The following is an 18,721-nucleotide window of genomic DNA, read 5'->3' as shown; positions in this document are numbered from 1 at the left end:
TAAACATCGTTTACAGTAAGTGTCTGTGTGTGTGTGTGTGTGTGTGTGTGTGTGTGTGTGTGTGTGTGTGTGTGTGTGTGTGTGTGTGTGTGTGTGTGTGTTGTTTGTGTGTGCGTTTTTTGAGCTAGGATTTCTTTGTCTCGTTTAACATGATGAAAGCATAAATTATTCATAGTATACACTTTTCTAATTCAGTACATTTTATGTTTTTGGTTGCACACATTATTCTTATTTAATTCTGTATTCAATCCAAAAACTTGTGGCCAACATTCAAGATTTATTTTCATCAGATATCTTAGTCTAGAACCTTTTCTGATTCTAATGCTTTTGTTTGTTTGTTTGTTTGTTTGTTTGTTTGTTTTTTACATCAAAACAAGGTTATATCTTTTAAAATGTACTTTTGTTTTTTTTAGCTAACTGAGAGAACATTTTCCAACCAAAATGCGTAAATCTTGAGTCCAGGGTTTGAATTTCAACAGCGGTTAGGCATAAAAAACCCTTTGGAATGCAGCAGCTTGCTTTTACTGGATAGAATATACGAGAGTAAGCTTTAGAGGAGGCATAAAATGAATTTCATTCCCCTATGGAATAACTAGAACCACACTTTCATTAACTCCTACCACAAAGTTAATTATTTCCTACTGGGAGTCATTAAGGCCCCTTGGCGTACCTGGGCATCAAATGTGGTCAGACAAAGTAAATTTACTTCCTGATCTTGCCCTTCTCTGCTTCTCTCTACCAGGATGAAGAACAAACTTGTAAGAACTTGAGACTCATGTATTCTTTTTTTCTGTCATGGATATAAATCACAAAATCATCTTCAGCCTTAGGGTGTTTGACATTATAAAAAATCAATGTATGGTTCTAAGGTGAGAATTTTGCCCTCCAGTCCAACTGCCGAGTGCCATTCCTTCCATAGAGGACTTAACATTTTCTTGTCAAACTAAATCTAGGATAGCAGTTTAATTTTTCTCTGCTCTATACTTTTGTAATAATAGTTTTATTACTTTTTTTCTGAACTTGGCACTGGGCAGCCTTGTTTTATATATGTGTGTGTGTGTGTGTGTGTGTGTGTGTGTGTGTGTGTGTGTGTGTGTGTGTGTGTGTGTGTGTGTGTGTGTGTGTGTGTGTGCTTTGTTCCCTACAACTGACTGACGCCCATTGAAGGCATCACTTCATGTCCAGTGTTCACAGTAAAAGCGGATCTAACATGGGTGCAGCTGTTCTTGGAGCTGAATGATTGAACGAATGAGTTTCCTGTACAGTTTAAAACAAAAAGCCTATTCCATTCAAGAGAAGAATATAAGATGTAGAACTGAGAACTACGGAGTCCTGGACATTCTTGAACCCGTTACATGAATTTCCCTCTCAGTGGTCAACTATGTGTTGAAAAATGTGTTACTCCCGACTTCCCCTTCGCCACCTAATTTAGTGTTGGAACAAAACAAACACATGGCCCAGATAAATCTGTAACTCTGCAGCCTGCGCTGGCCCTTATGAGACTCAATCTCTCATTTTCACTCCATGTGGTCCTGACTGTGACCTAATTTACAAGCACTTAGAGGTGAATGTGTGTGCAGCTGCTTTTCCCAAACTCATCACTACTCAGAAATTGTAAGGGCATTCACTGGGCCACCTGACATATTTATGTATAGGCCAAATAGAAAAGTCAAGGTAGATGAACGATGTCTTAACTTCAACACAGAGTCTGCATTTATTAACCGAGTCACCGTGCACAAAGAGCTCCATTTCGGTGTGTTTGCTTTCTCCTGGTTGTTTGTCATTCATCTTAGCAACAGTTGCTGCTTCATGCATTCATAAAGTGTAGAGAAGATGTGTGGCTGCCTTATCTTGATGGAGCAGAATTACTAAGCATCTTTGCTTTACATGTTCTTTTCACTGGTATGCAATCTCTCTGACCATCTGTTTGTAAAGGTTCTCAGTCATCCAGCAGACCAATGACAAAGTGTTTAGTAGTAAGTCAAGGGAATGGAAATAGAATTGTTTTGCCAAAAAAAAAGAAACCGATACAGTCCCTAGGGTGAATTGTGCAATCGCCAAATAATACACTTTCCTTGACAACCAAGACAATAATCTGAAACAAAGTGTCTTTTCTTTACAGTCAGATAATCAGACACCAGAGAAAAACCCTGAAAAATAAAGTAGTTCTAAAGTTGGACATTGGTAGAAGTATTTGCACTGTTATTACAAAGCTTTCTGTACTTGATAAATCTTACCTTATACTGCACAGAGTATGTCTAAAAAATGCTGCGAATAAAACAACAATAATGATGGGCTTTATGCTCTTTTTATATCTTCAATTGTGCTTATGTGTTTGGTCAGTGTTAGCCTCAGAATGAAAATGCAGCATCTTTTCTGTTTGCTGCTGCATGGATAATGAGAACAAAAAGAGATGTGAAATTACACTTGCTGAATGAATCCCAGTGAACAGTTGGGAGAGAACAAGCAGGTGTTCGGAAAAAAAAGAGGCTGCCAGGAAAAAACGGGCAGTACAGTGTTCTACAAACAGAGACAGTGTATATACTGCTGCAGTCAGCTGTTAGATATATTAGGTATAAGAGCTTAAGGGCATATTATATTTAAGAACTTATTTGACAAGTAGAAAGGCTTTACTGAAAAACAGATGATTCAGTGTAAATGCTTTACTTGTAAATATGAGCCAGCTATTTATGCTATGTATGAAATTGTATATCAAGTGATTTATGCAGCTTTGTTATAGACAGTCATTCAGCACGCATAACATTTATAATGTTCAAAAGCAATTATGACAACTAAAATTGCATTGCGATACAAACATGCCCAGATATTTTAATTAAGTTTAATTAATGATGACTATTTACAAACTGTGCACTCAATATATTTTAACTGTTCTGATATGAGCATTGTTTATCTAATGATCATGAATGACAGCGTTCTCCTTACTTTATACTAGCATCTTTTACACTCATACTATATCTCCTTTAAACCTATTATCTTTGTAATACAAATACAAATGTCTTTCAGAGTCCAGTCCTTGATTGCTTGCCTCTAGCAGGTCTAGACAATCAAATTATTCTCCAGGGTGAAGGAAAAAATGCTGACTCACTTCCCTCTTTTAAGCGAGGGGAGAAACGGGCACTATCGCCTTGTTCCCATTCATCATCTTCAGTATGCTTCTATAATGACCCGCTCCACTGCCTAACAATATTAGCTAAGCAGCAAGCTCATTGCATAGGTTTCACACCTATTCCACTCTTACTCTATAATAGCATCTTACTAATGCCCTGTCTGATAAATATAAATTAGTAAATGAAAGTGTCTGTCTATGATATATAGCCATTAGTGAATATACCCATGGAGCCAATATTACTTTTTGTAGCAAACTAATTTATGTCACCTCCTTTGCGAGACACCTTAAATGCAAATAAGTAAATAATTGACATAGTACATGTATTGGCAATTAATAAATTTTTTGTGATTTGTTTTTGTGTTTGTATATATAAACAGGACTCTAAACCATGACTATCCTTATCAAAAGGTTGTTGATTATGAACCGATGACTAGTAGATCAGTGCCATAGTGATAAGTATATGCTGCCATTACAGATTTAGTACAGCATTGCAGAGTTATGTCCATAATACACATCCATCTGTCTATACAGGATGACTGAGTGAACTTCTGTACCAATATCATCCTCCACACCTACTTAGATTAAAAGGTGCAGGCTATTTGTTGGTACCTCAAATAATGAAGACTACTGCAGGGGGCAGATCTTTTTCTTATAAAGCCCCACAGTTATGGAACAGCCTTCCAATCAGTGTTCGGGACTCAGACTTAGTGTTCAAGTCGAGGTTGAAAACGTATTTATTTAGTCAAGCCTTTTATCAGTAGATTTTTCTGAGGGTAAAGGAGGAGATCTGGAGGGACCATGGATATAGAGTGTTTGGTGAACTGGGATATTTGTATGCTGTCGTCCGCTCACTCTCACACGTTCACTCAGGTTTGTTGACGGTGGTGTGGTGGGTCGTCTCTTATCCCAGAGATCCCTGATGTCGGTGTTACCTGGTTCTCACTTTTAGCTATGCTGCCATAGCGAGTCTTGACGAAGTCCTTTCGTACAACAATAAGGACACATAATAATCCATATACTTCTTTTCCTGTCACCCCACTTCTCTCCCTCTCTCTCCTTCTCCCTCTCTCTCTCTCTCTCTCTCTCTCTCTCTCTCTCGGTCATGTTAAACATGCTCCTGAGGTTCCAGTGACCACTGTTCCTGCCCCTATTCCCTCAGTGGATTTTCCCGCTTCTGGATAGTGTTTTCTTCGATTGGAGACCAATCTTGGGACGGTTTCTCATCAACGCCTTGGGTGGTTCCATGAAATTCCGGAGTAAGTGCGGGCGCTTTGAGGATGGATTTAAACTGTAGTTAATGTCAACTGACTGCTACATTGACTCAGGACTTCAGTTCGCTTCTGATCACCATCACTGCACCCCGCAACATCGTATATGTGCAATAAATGGACATTCGGTGCAACCCAGATGAGGATGGGTTGCCTCTGGAGTCGGGTTCCTCTCAAGGTTTCTTCCTTATTGGCTGTGACACCTTGTATAAAAGAAGGGAAACCAGTGAGAAGTGCATTAATCAGGGAAAAGGGTCAGTTGGGAAATCAGTCAGGAGCAGAGTTGGTGGCACACCTTATCCACAATAACAGATATGGTGTTCTGCCAGTTAAATGACATAAACTGGGTTGCTTATTGCTTGCTTTTTCACTTATTCTGGCTTGGAGCCATGATATAAAATGTTCAACCAACCATTTTTTTGGAATACAGGACAAATTTTAATCAGGTATAACTGTACATCATTTTGGGGGTTCTCAGCCAGTGAGAAAAACCTTGTATGCCAGACCACAGTTATCCTTGTATCGTGCTTAATCCACCTCAAATGGCTCCTCTCATTTCAGAGGAGCAGAATCTCTACCCCAAGGCTCTTAGTGAGCATCCTCATCATAGATACTAAGCTGAACAGCCCTAATGACAAGGCTTAATGTCATAAATAAAGACAAGGATTAATGTCATAATCATATACCTTCTCTAAATCCATAAACTTATGGCAGAAGCTGCATTGCTCCTTCTGTATCCTACATTCAACTTCTCTGCAATGACATTTTACTTCCCCATTAGCAGTTTCCATTCAAATGGTCTAATCATTTTAACATTGTCCATCACATGACTTTTGCCTGCTTGGCACTGCACCTGATCCCCACCCTTCATCATGGGTCAAATGAGGTCATGGGTTAAAAGGATTGGAAGCTACGTTTTTCTTCTGTAGGGTTCCTAAGATTTGTTCCTGTTGCCTGGCTTCAAGGATGGATGTTTGGTATCTCTTATCCAGGCAGGGTTTACGGACTCTATTCTGTGTCTTTCAAAGTGGTGAATTGGATTGCTCTGTGTGTACCTTCTCCCTTCAGTTCTATCGCAGGGCAAAATAATGTCTTCCATTCTTTATTGCACAGAGAAAACCATTTAAGGCAATAAAACACAAATAAAAAATGCTAATTTGCGAAGACACATCAACCACAAGTACTGTGAGTATTCATTACTAGACTGTGCTCATGTCTTAGCACTCCATGAGGCAGATATCGCCATTTTGTCTGCTGCTTTCTGTCATGTGACATTCTATATCTTCCACATGGCTAGATAGTGCACACACGCACACACAAACACACAAACATATCCCTGCTGAAAAGATGGCCACAGGGACACTGGAGATAGTGTTGTTTTTCAAACTGAAATAAAAATCAGACCTCATCTCTTTTGTGCTGGATCAATGATTGTGTGTGTTTTGAAACAAGCACTCTCCTCTCTCTTTATAACCAACTGAGTGTTCAGAGCAAAAGGGAAATATCTATAAAATGTTCAGCCAAAAACCGCTCTGCACTACACAAACTAAGCCTGAGCTGAATGTAGGTGAAAGGGCTCGCTCTCTCTCTCTCTCTCTCTCTCTCTCTCTCTCTCTCTCTCTCTCTCTCTCTCTCTCTCTCTTCCTCCCCCATCTCTGTTTCTGTTGCTGTCTCTTAGCATAGCTATCTGCATAAAGGAGAGAGGGGGATGGGAGATTATGGTATACTGAGGGAGGGAGGGATTGAGGGAAAGGCTGCTACCCTATCTGCTTTCACTGAAGCCGCTGCGACATGGTTGCCTGTGTGAGTGAACTGCATTGTATGGCCCACATGCTCACAAACACACACACACACACACACACACACACACACACACACACGCACACACACACACACACACACACACACACACACACACACACACACACACACACAACAAAGGAATCCCCAGGCAGGGAAAAAGAAAAATAGAGACTTACAAGGGTATACGCTTGGTAGGAAAGCACCGGTTGCTGTTTTAGGACCATTTCTAAAATATTTTGTGTGTGTGTCTATCTCAGCACATACGCGTCAAGTTTTCTGTAAATGTTTATTCATTCTTTTTTATGTGAATGTTTTTTCCTGGTCAGGGTCTCAGTGGATCCTGGGAACACTGTGCATGAGGGGGGATTATACACCCTAGATGGGATGCCAGTTCATCACATAGCACGCACACACACACACACACACACACACACACACACACACACACACATACACACACACACACTGCCAGTGTTGTGCTAGTTACTAAGAAATAGTAACTAGTTACAGTTACACGTTACTTCATTCAAAAAGTAACTTGTTGATTACTTACACTAAAAAGTAATGCGTTACTGTTAGAAGTAACTTTTTAGTTACTTTTTTAAAGAACATTCTTAAATGTTTCCATTAATGCCCTTTTATGCGTTATGGTCTATACAAACACAAAACTGACTTAAACACAAAGTCATTTTTAAACACCATTTTATTTAAGTCAGACCAGCACAAACTGAATATATCACAAGGATTTCTGAAATAAATAACAAAACACGCTGAATATTATATTTACAATCAAAAACTAAAGTGGCTTCTGCATCATGAAATCTGTTGTGTTGAGCTTTTAAAAATGTTCCTTTCACAGCTGAAGTATGAAAACTATCAACAATGTACAACAGAACACCGGGTTAGCTTCTAGCTTCATTGAGGCATGGAGGAGCTTAGACAGATTGGAGTTGCTGTTTATCTCAGTAGATACGACCTTCGAACCAGAAAGACACAGCTTACATTTGACTTAAAATTTTTTGTCTTTATGCTCAACTAAAGTGAAATAATGAGCATATTTCCACTTTGAGAAACTCGTCTTGCTCTCGCCTCGACTCGCTATTACTGCCGCACATACTTGAATAAACGGAGACACGCCTACAGTGCGTGTTTACACTGTGTTCTCTTCGTCTTCGTGTTTACAGTGGTTCATCCTCCAATCCTACAATGCGTCGCTGCTGTAAACAGGTTAGACTGTAGTCTACACTTCAGCCAAAATTAATTCATTAAAAAAGTAACGGACACCGCACCATACGGTAACGGTAACAAAGTTACTTTATTTAAAAAGTAATGCGTTACAGTATTAGTTACTGTCAAAAGTAACGCGTTACAGTAACGCGTTTCTGCCCAACACTGCACACTGCAAACTCATGTGAAGTAATGATCAGGATTGAACCATGAACCCTTTTACTCTGAGTCAGTTTTGTGTTAAAAAAGAAAAAAAATTGAGATAAATCTTATCATGCATGACTCAATCTCTCAAAATGATGAAATTATCCTTTGCGAAATTCCATATTAATTTATCTATTTGGAATTGTTCATGGTCATGGGTGCCAGGCAGAAATACACTGTGGATAAGACACTAGTCTATTGCAGAGCACCATGTACATACACACATGTACACAAACACCCATTTACAACAATAGAAAAATATTAACACAGCTGTACCATGTGCATGTTGCCACATCATGGCTATTTTCTAGCCATTTTGGCAACCTAGAAAAGATTCATTTTGATACCCCTGAAAAAAATCTTTACATGGATACTATGCATAATAGTATGTATTTCTTGTGCATACTGTCGAGCACATACTTTAACATCTCACAGATGCCCCAGTCTCCACTGGCTTGCTCATTAGGGACATACTTATAATTATACATTATATCGTTTTAAACTTTATTATCGCTTACTATTATTTGTTCATTATTTGTATAAAGCTGCGTTGAGACAAAGTCCATTGTTTAAAGCGCTATACACCTTTTGCTTAATGCTTGAATTCACAGCTTTTCCTGATTGAATCTGATGGCTTGTGGATGCTCTATAGCCCCAATGTGTTCCATTACGGATCACGGCACACTCACGTTAGATGAGGGCTTCTTTTCCATCATAGATAACTGAGATCTAATCAGAGATCATATCTGCCCATGAAACTACAAGTAACCGGTCCTTATTTGTATGGAATCACTTTCACAAGCTGTTGGAATGCTTTGGCATGCGCACATATGGGCAAAGCCGCTTGATGTTTCCCATCCCCCACCCGTGCTTCCGTCTCCCTCTCCCCTCTCTGTGATTAATTCAGGCATGGTGGAATGACCTCGTCTGATCTCAGCTCTGAGCAGCCCCACCTCCTCCCTCTTTCATCTTTCATTATAAACCGGCTGTGTTTCAACAGGAAATACTGTGATGCATAAAAGGCCTGCTTGTCGCTTATATCAACAGGCTCGACTGATTCACATATTTTCACCAAGATTGTTTCAGCTCCCTGAGGCCCAACATGATCCGACAAATGCCTTCAAACTGTATCCTCCATTTGATAATCATTGGTATTAGACTAGGATGTATTTGACCACTTTATGCACAGCACATTCAGCAAATGGATCCATCTTTTTTATAATTGTTTTTATTTTAATGCATGCTCTGATTTTCATCAGAGAAAGTAGCTTCATTTGAAGCAGGCACCAACACTGTTGCTAAGGAAACGTTGGCACTGGTTCTGATTGGCTAAGTTGTATCCAGGCAGTCAGACAACGCAGGAGCATCACCAACACTGCTCACTGCCAATTTCACGGCCAAAAATAGAGCGCAAGATTGCGTCCTCTTTAAACCTTACACAACCGTTTTTAAGCAATCACGAGGGAAATGCTCTATTTTGCTTTCTGCAAGCTGCCTGCTATAACGTTATAAAATATATCTGACGTTTCTTTCTTCTTTTTTTTTTAAAGAGTATTTGTGTAGCTTCTTACATCAGTTAGAATTGCAGTCCAAGAAATCATCAGTGCCATATATGTGTGATTGTTGTATTAGAGCCATTCTGAAATCGTTTTAACATAAATCCTAGGGTGCTTAAGTCTGGAACACCAGCCCATTGTGTCAAAGGCTGAATCCGTCGGTGAAAGCTGCCTTATATTTCATAGCATGTCTTTAGTTTCACCATAATACACACAGACTTTAATCAGGTCCAGATTTATGCCTGTGGAACTTGAAATAAGCTTCAGGAAACTGGAGGCTGATCCTGCCACTCCCTTTTGAATGCATGCTGAATGATCTTTTCCCCCCTCCTCCACGGTTGTAAAAAACCCTGGCCTGCAGGAATCCTAATCGCTCCTCAATTTTCACTGATTTTGTTCACTAAAGACTGAAAACGAAAGCTGATGAAGACATGGTGTTGCTTTGCCTCAATGCTCGAGGTCTTACTGTTCTTAAAGAGGAGGTGCTAATTCCTTCGGCATTTGATTAAACCATTGTCTGTCCGCCCACACCTTCCGTAGGCTGCCTGCATGCATATTTTTTGTTACATTAATGCATGAGAAGTGACGTGAGTCACAGGGAACAGCACACACCAGTGTTGAAACACACATGAGCAATATTATCTTAAGGCACGGACAAATCCAGCTGTACAAACCTGAATACATTTACCAACCATTATGCATCACGTTGGGAGATTTTCTGCCTGATTTTAAGGTCGCAGGGAAAAGAATAAAAGAGTTTTTGAGTTTGCTCATCCAAGCCAAAATAAAGTGTCAATGCGACAAAGATAATATTGGATTGCACAAAACCCATGGAGCTGAGGCCAATACATGTATGGTAAAAGTAACAGCAAAACCTAAAGAGAACATCCTAATGGATACAAATAAATCATAAATAATAGTTATTACATGACGTTCACAGATTTATGGAACTCTTTTTGCACACGAGCCTAAACTGTGTTGTTTGCTAATGCAAACACATTAGCGCTCTGTTTTTAAGATTTCCTCTAAACACTGCGATAAGTAATAAATAAAAATGCATTGATACAGATAGTAGTATTTAACTGTCTGATCAGAATATTTCCTTGTGCTTTAATATGAACAATTCTATACAATATGATGTGATGTAAGCTTATTTTATGCTTAGAAATGATCAAAGCAACACTTCTCTGGTAAAATAGCAAGAAGAGTTATTATGGCATCCTCTTACCCCCTGATAAAACAGCGTATGCCATTTAAACACTATTTTTAACAGTGTGAGGGGGACCGACCACCACAGAGTTCACAAAACAGTATAAGCAAACAAGGTCATTAAAATAAGAGCAAGGTGCCATCAATTCTGCTCATACAAATATGAAGGAATGAAATGTTAGTGCACAGAAATTGTTGCATATGTAAGCACTTCAATTCGGCAAGCACTGAGCACTGAGGCAGGCATGCTTTCTATGCTTGAGATCAGTAGTTACTGAAATACACAAACCAATGCGTCTGAAACCATCAATTAATATCACTGAGATCAAATTTTTCCTCCATTGTAAAGGTTGATAAGAATATTCCCAGACAGTGCTAGCCACATAATTGGCTGCTAAGATAACGACATGAATATGTATGTGTACAGGTGTTCCTAATAAAAAGCTCACTGAATGTAGGCCTATCATCCCCGATCAGTTTATTGTTATATTATCAGGCTGTATATTTTTATCCTTTATCTTTTATATTGCTAGATTTCATTTTGACCGTTGGTACACCTTGTTCTTGGCAAGTAAAAGGACTGGATATGTCAACAGCAGAATGAGAGTCTGGTTTATTATTTCGCAGCTAAACAGCAGACAAGTGATACAGAGTGCTCATCACTAATCGATTCTTCACCAGCTCTCACAGATGGAGTCTGTCAGTGTGCTGCCTGGCAACCATCGGTCGGAGCTGGAAAGGGAGATGGAGGGGGGTGATGTCCCTGAGGAAGCCTTGCGCCAAGGTCAGATATAAATGTGTGTGAGAGTTTGTGTGTGTGTGTGTGTGTGTGTGTGTGTGTGTGTGTGTGTGTGTGTGTGTGTGTGTGTGTGTGTCAGTGTGCGTGTGAGTCCACCAATGATGAGTCACCACACTTGTTTTCTCTCTCTCTCTCTCTCTCTCTCTCTCTCTCTCTCTCTCTCTCTCTCTCTCTCACTCTCTCATCCCTGACCTTGAACATGCTTGTATAGCACCAAGATTCCCAGAACTGTATACCTACCAATTCACTTATCAACAGTCCATGCGTTTCTGCAATAATTATTAAAAGAAGCTCTACAGAAAGACATGAGATATGTTATCTAATCAAATATAAATTCAGATAGATCACTTAAAACATTAACAGAATCTTATCTGATGGGTTCAAACAATGTGAGGCAGTTACAATACTACATTAGCATGTCACAAGTGCCAGGTTTCCCAGTCCAATTCTAGGTTCTGTGGCATTTTGTATACTCTCCCAATGTGTTCAAGACTACTTCCTCTGGGTTCTGGGAAAACCTTTCCATAAACACATATGCATGTATTGTTCATAGGTATGAATAAGTGTTCTAATGTGTGGTGTATGATGCGTGATAGTGCCTCTATCCAGCATGACCTTCTGCCCAGTCTTTCCTAAATAGGCTCTGGATTCAGACCCTGAGACAAATAATGTGGTGCCTGAAGCTTAATGAATGAATAACATCAAGAAACATCTTTTGCTTATTTTCCTACAACTACAATTGTTGCAGCAACGTTGTAGATTTTATAAACATCGCAATAAAACTGTCAGATCAAACGTTCAATGAAATCCTACATTTGCTATGATAGCATAGTATAGTATTGCATAGTATAGAATACAGTGTAGTATAGTAAGAGTTTATATAAGGGGTGTAACGGTACACATACTCGTACCGAATGCAACACGTTTACGTGCGGAAAGTTAGAATCTGCGTTTAGCATTAGCATCTGCGTGTTAGCATTAGCCGCTAACCAGGAAGTAGCTAGCGGCTAACGCTAGCACTATGGATTCTTTGGCATTTAATGTCCACCTTTAAGGATTTCTCTTAGAAGGAAAAAATCCTGACAATTCCGCATATCGAGGGTGTGAATGAAGGAAGGATGGAAGGAATTAGTATATTTGTTAAAGCTGAAATAAGCAGAACAGTTAAATAAATCATATCTTTAGAAAAAGACACACACTTACATACACATTTATATTACTCAAATGGGGTCTAACAAATTTATTGTAGTTTATTTTTATAAAATTTTATCAAATGTTAATATATATTTTATATAAACAAGCAGGCCTTTTGTTTAAAATTGTATTAAAAATGTAAACTGTTGATGTTCTCAAATGTTAATTATAATAATAATAATAATAATAATAATAATAATAATAATCTGCATTAATAAAAAAAAAAAAAACAACAACAACAACAACAACAACAACAAGGAAGTTTTATGTATATAAAGTTTTTATGTATATAAAATAACACTGTGATAACCCAGAGGAGGAACAGCCCTCCCTTCTTATAGAAAGTGTCAGCTTAGGTCATGCCTCGTGTTTTCACTTCCATATCTAAAATAATCCAGCACTCAGGCCACCATTTTGTGCCTCCTCCCTTCTCATTTCCTCTTGGTAATACTATACTCTGTTTTTGGAGTTACTATGGACGATAGGAATCTTCTTTGGCAAACTTGAACGAGAGTATTGAGTGGAGATGAAAAAAGAGACTTATCAGCACATTTCCGCGTGTGTGTGTGTGTGTGCAGGGACTACAAATGGTGGTGGTCACATTGAAAGAAAAAAAAACACACACACACCTAAACCTGTAATATCTGAACAGACTGTTAGGAAACAGGGAACATACGAGGGCCAGTTAATCAGAGCCGAGTGGCAGAGTAAATAAAGACATTCTGGAATTCAGTCAAATGAGGGCGTGTGAGCAGAGTTTACTATTGCGCTTTACTCAGGAACAGAGAACAAAATAGCTCTGCATGTAGGCAATAGCCTTAAAGGAACACACCATGTTTTTTTTTACTAATCTCAATCTGTGATATCTTTAACGTACAGTAAGTGCGATTAGCTCAGACAAAAATGTTGGCACGTTTCTGTGTACCGGAAAAAAAAAAAAAGGTTTAGCGTAAAACTCTTGCGTAATGTTTGTCTAAAAGCAGTAGTGAGCGGGCTATTAAACACTTGTGTGACACATTTGTGTGTTAATATACTGTTTCTTCTTTACTGTTAAATGATTTGCATTCACTTTATATTTATCTATTGTAATTTTAGAAGGTAATTATGCTGTATGGGAGTATTTTGTTATGTGAATGTACAATACAATACAAATTCATCTTGCATGAACATACACAATACTACACTATATACTTTACTATACTATACTATACTATTTTATACTATATTATACTACACTAACTACACTAACTACTATAAAATACTATACTATACTACACTACACTATACTATACTAAATACTATAAAATACTATACTATACTACACTATATACTATAGTATACTACACTATATACTATAATATACTACACTATACTATACTAACTACTATAAAATACTTTACTACACTATATACTATAATATACTACACTACACTATACTACACTAACTACTATAAAATACTATACTATCTTGTACTATATTATGCTATACTACACTAACTACTTTACTGTGCTACTCTAACTACTATAGTATAGTATACTATACTATACTATACTATACTATACTATACTATACTATAAACCATATAATACTATTCTATACTATACACTATATTAAACTATACTACACTATATATTATACAATACTATACTATATACTGTATTATTCTATACTATACTATATACCATATTATACTATACGACACTCTATGCTATACAATACTATATACTATCTTATACTATACTATAAATCATATTAAAATGTCCTACACTATATACTATACTATATAGTAGGTTAGCGGCTACTCTATACAAATTTTATTTCCGGTACGGAGTGAGTAGCCACAGTGACACTGTGCTAACTCTAGTTTCTATTTTATACCCTGGCATTGTTGTATATGGTGTCAAGTTTAATAATAAATATTTTTTTAAATGCACTCAAAGTGAAAGGCGGAGACTAAACAAAGCGGTCCACCAGTTAATACGTTTCTGAGGTAACACCGAACAAAAGCCCCAAATACGTGTACCGTTACACCCCTTTTATATTTATATATATATATATATATATATATATATATATATATATATATATATATACATACACACACACACACACACACACACACACACACACACACCAGCTGTGTGTGTGTGTGTGTGTGTCTATTTCCTTTGCTGTAAGGTGGTGCAGACACAGTTGTTGCTCATTTTTCCGGCATAATGAGAGAAAGCATGCAGACTGTTCTGAGAGCGAGGGAGGGGAAAAACACATTTCCGTTCTCTCTCTCCCCCCACACAAACACACACACACACACACACACACACACACACACATTTTTACCAAAGCGCGCGCGCACACACACACACACACACACACACACACACACACACACACACACACACACACACACACACACACAAGCACATGGCTGCCCATCCCCCACTACACAGCCACAGCCTGCTGACTTCTATTTTAATCAGAGCTTTTATGGAGGGTATAAGATGCTTTTCTGGAACTCTGCCATCCTTTCCACTAAGGTCACCCCAGCCTGCTTCTACTCTGCTGTACGAGAATAAGAAAAAACTGAGAAAAACTCACATAACACCATGAAATTAGCCAACCTTTATCTCTTCGAAAAATGAGAGTGCTGTTTATGTAATCACATTTGTTATAAAACTGAAAATAACTTGAGCACAGGAGTTCAGATACACAGTCGGTGTAACATACTAAACCTGAACAATAACCTGATGTGTCAGTATGTGTCAAGTTCAGCAGTTTGAAGAATGTTAGTTAGGATATCAACAACCTGGCACACCCATCTTGTTTGAACAAGAATTGGCCCAAGTGTCAGGAAATGTATGTGCAGAATGCAGACATGTGCTTGGCTGAACTCGGTGCTCTTTCGGGTTCTTGGAGAGCAAATGTTTTCACAAGTATTATCTTCTATTTGTCACGGAACACACCGGATGAGCCACGTGAGCGTCATATATTTTATTTATCACCTTAGCTACAGTGCATGCCCAGACAAGATTTAACATGGGGTGAATTTGTCTGGGAAAATCTTGAGAAAAACATATATAATGAGCACTTTGTACACATCCACATGAAGTATTTCAGTGGTATGGATCACATAAACTCTAAAATGTGCTTCTGAAATTTCAGGAAACATAGTCCAGTTCATTATTAACAGTAATGGCAATTTTGGCAAAACCCAGTAAAAACACAATAAGACATATTTATAGAAAACTCAGTGATTATGTGTTTCTACAAAGTAATGATGGATTGTGCCTTTTCTTGCACGTCTGTTCCAACAGTTAAAAGTGAAACCCCGGCAAAGGAGGCTGCCACAAATACCACGGCGTCAGTCTTTAAGTGATTTGTGTTTTGGCAATGCTGGTTTCTCTCAACACAAAACATTACATTTCGCCTCTGCTCTCTTGTTGAAGCTATGAGAGGAATTTGGGTCAGCGAGGAGAAGGCTGTGCCTTTAAGATGGAGATTCCCCCGCCTCCTCTCCGCCCGCTCTTTTAAAATATAGATGATGTATTACCACTGCGAGCTCCCCAAGGCAGCCAACACTTTTGTTTGGAGTGGAGGAGGGGAGGCTCTCGGCACCCACAAGAGCCTTTCTCTAAACTAAAGCTTACTCTAACATCGTGACCTACAGTTTATTCTATCATGATGCTTTACAAGCAAAGGTTCAGGAAGGCAATTTCCTTTAATGATAATGTAGCTTTCACTACTATGGCCCAGTAACTGTTAACCTGATTCTTTATCCAAGACTGCATTGATATTATTGTGTCTGTGCTTCATTAAGACAGGTTATTATAGTTTATTTCAATAATCCACTGCCCTAATATACATTACTGCATGCATTACATTTTAAAGAAGCAGCATAGCAGCCAAGCTTCATAGTTGCCATGTTAGCTGGCTAGCTCTGTTAGTTAGCAAATACAGTGCATGACATAATTATATATCAGGAAATGACTGTAGTTTAGGTTGAATAAAGAGTGCATAAGAGTCTGTGTATTTAATCAGATTTAGTGAAGTACCTTTTTGTGATCTGAGGTAAGATGAGTACTAGACATATTTCAAATCTAGTTATGTTTGCCTTGTGGAAAGAAGCCTGAAATTCAGTTCCAAATGTTGCAAACTCAGCAGAACTGTCTCTGAAATCCTAGGATTTCTAAATAGTTGCACTCTCCAAGAAATAATTGGCAAAAGAAAAGCTATGGTGATTTGTTATTTCATAATAATATGTTTTGTTTAGCATTAAAATTGTGATGCCTATTATTTTTTTGTTAAGTACATGTAGACCATCAGCTAATTAAAGTCCGTAGTGCAACGTGGATACTAAAATAAATAAAACAGCACCGGCGTGTCTGCTTGACCCTTTGACCATCACAATACTATGTCACTCACTTGGCCCTTGACCTGAACATTTGAGATTATTTCAAAAAGATTTTATTGCTTGTACCTCCAATTAGCCTCCCATGGCATCATTTCATTGGCAAAAATTAACCTAATATGACTGAGAGGAAATATTAATGCTATATTTTTCCATATCTGCATTCGAAAGTAAGTATATACAAACAGCTATTTCTTTTAAATAGCTTCTTCTTTGATGACTCATAATGTTCAATGTATTTTTTTTAAGTTTGTGATGGTGACAAAACAAGAAATAGGCATGCTAAAATGTTGCAGTTGCAGTGTAACATGAAGGTAGTGCAGTGTTCTGTTTGGTTTAGCCCAATTTCCATTGTGTTGAAAAAAGGGCAGTGATCGGTGTTAGATTTGTGACAACGTTTTGGCTCAATTACGAAAGTTGCAGTTGAACAACTTTGGCTTCCTGTGTGATCTTTAATACTGCAGGCTGATGAAACCAGTTCAACTAGGTAGGTTTGAAGACAGACACAAAATTGGATCTTACTGCTGTTAAACTGCCCAAATTGGTTTTGTCTAGAAACTTGATCACAAAATTGTTTGTGATAAAACTTGATTTTTATCAAAGTTAACATTTGAAAGCTTGGCTTGTGGCTAGAGTACATACACACTGCTACTTCACTAAAAATGTCTGAAGTAATGTTTTGTGTGCTGAATGATGGTTGGCTCCTATTAAGGTTTACTTTAAAAATTCTGAAATGCATATGACTGTAGACACTTTGTAGACAAAAAAAGTTACGTTTAACTTTGTAGCTTTTAATGCGAGTTGTTTTTGTCCAAATTCTTACAAACATTAGAAATCCCTGCTTAACGGATCAAAGGTGGGTAGGTGTTAACTCATGGGTTATGATGTTGGACTTCTGATTGGAAGGACATGAGTTCAATTCCCTCCAAACACCAAGCTGCCACTGCTGGGCCTTACCCTTAAGCAAGGTCTTAAACCTTACCTGTTACAAATTAGGTAAACATGAGTCACTTTGGATAAGGGAATCTGTCAAATGACTGAAATAAAATGTATTGTAAATTAGAGGTTCACGAGTTTGATGTTGATATTTGATGGCAGGCTTCAAAACAATGAATTAAACGGCAATGATTATGCCTTCATAACAAACATGGTGTATACATTCACACTTACTACGCAAGTTGTTACAACAGATGTCACACAAACCAAATTAAATTGGTGGTACTTATTGGGTTTCATTTTGTATTGTTTTGTTCACCTACATTAAAAGGTTGTGTAAACAGTGAACAAATTGTGACTTTTGATGCATGAATAAAACCAAGGAAGATTTAATGTTTTTAACCTGTGTTGGTTTAAAAAAAAAATCCCTTTGGGCTGTTTTCCAAGATTTTTGCAATCTCAGAGACATCTGGCAAGTTTTCCCAGATGTTCTACATATACGTATATACGTGCACTAGACACTATAGATACGTATCTTGGTACAGTATGATTAATGGTAGCAAAAATGGCTGATCAATAAGGCTTAATTCTGCCAGCTTTGGCCTACGAAAGCACACTAATTAAGTACTAATAATATGGAAGTCTTGGCAAACACACTATTTTTCAACAAAGTGGAGTTACATCTGCATCAACTTTGGAAATACATGGATGTAAAGTAGGAAAAATCGGTTGGCCTGAGCTTCTGGAATTGCTGTTAATGGTGGTCTTTGGAGTCTGATTTTCTTTTTAGGCCTGGTTCCTGGTCGAGCTAAGGCAAGAAAGTCATACTCGGATCTTAGCCAGCTGATGACTGTGAAGTTTCCATTGTGAAGGGAAGAAAATTCAAATAAAAGCCACTTTAGCTGTTCCATCGCTCTCAGAACAGACAAGGTGTGATGTATTGTTCTTTTCTTCCTGAAACCAATAGTGTAAGGTGTGTCCATTAAGTA

The 18,721-nt window shown here is 38.1% G+C and overlaps 1 long non-coding RNA gene across 1 annotated transcript in view; it reads right to left on the bottom strand.

The window, feature by feature from the left end:
• The window catches only part of LOC310735682, a 27,259-nt gene extending 12,234 nt beyond the window's left edge, over positions 1-15,025 (bottom strand). Inside the window, exon 1 of the long non-coding RNA XR_014536354.1 lies at positions 14,987-15,025. This is a non-coding gene — a long non-coding RNA (uncharacterized lncRNA). The remainder of the gene's footprint in view (positions 1-14,986) is intronic.
• Positions 15,026-18,721: the final 3,696 nt, after the last annotated feature.

The sequence above is a fragment of the Silurus aristotelis genome (assembly GCF_946808225.1).
Source record: "Silurus aristotelis genome assembly, chromosome: 13".
In the NCBI taxonomy this organism is placed as follows: Eukaryota; Metazoa; Chordata; class Actinopteri; order Siluriformes; family Siluridae; genus Silurus; species Silurus aristotelis.
The sequence above is the reverse complement of the archived record's forward strand: the minus strand, read 5'-3'. Positions and strand labels throughout refer to the sequence as shown.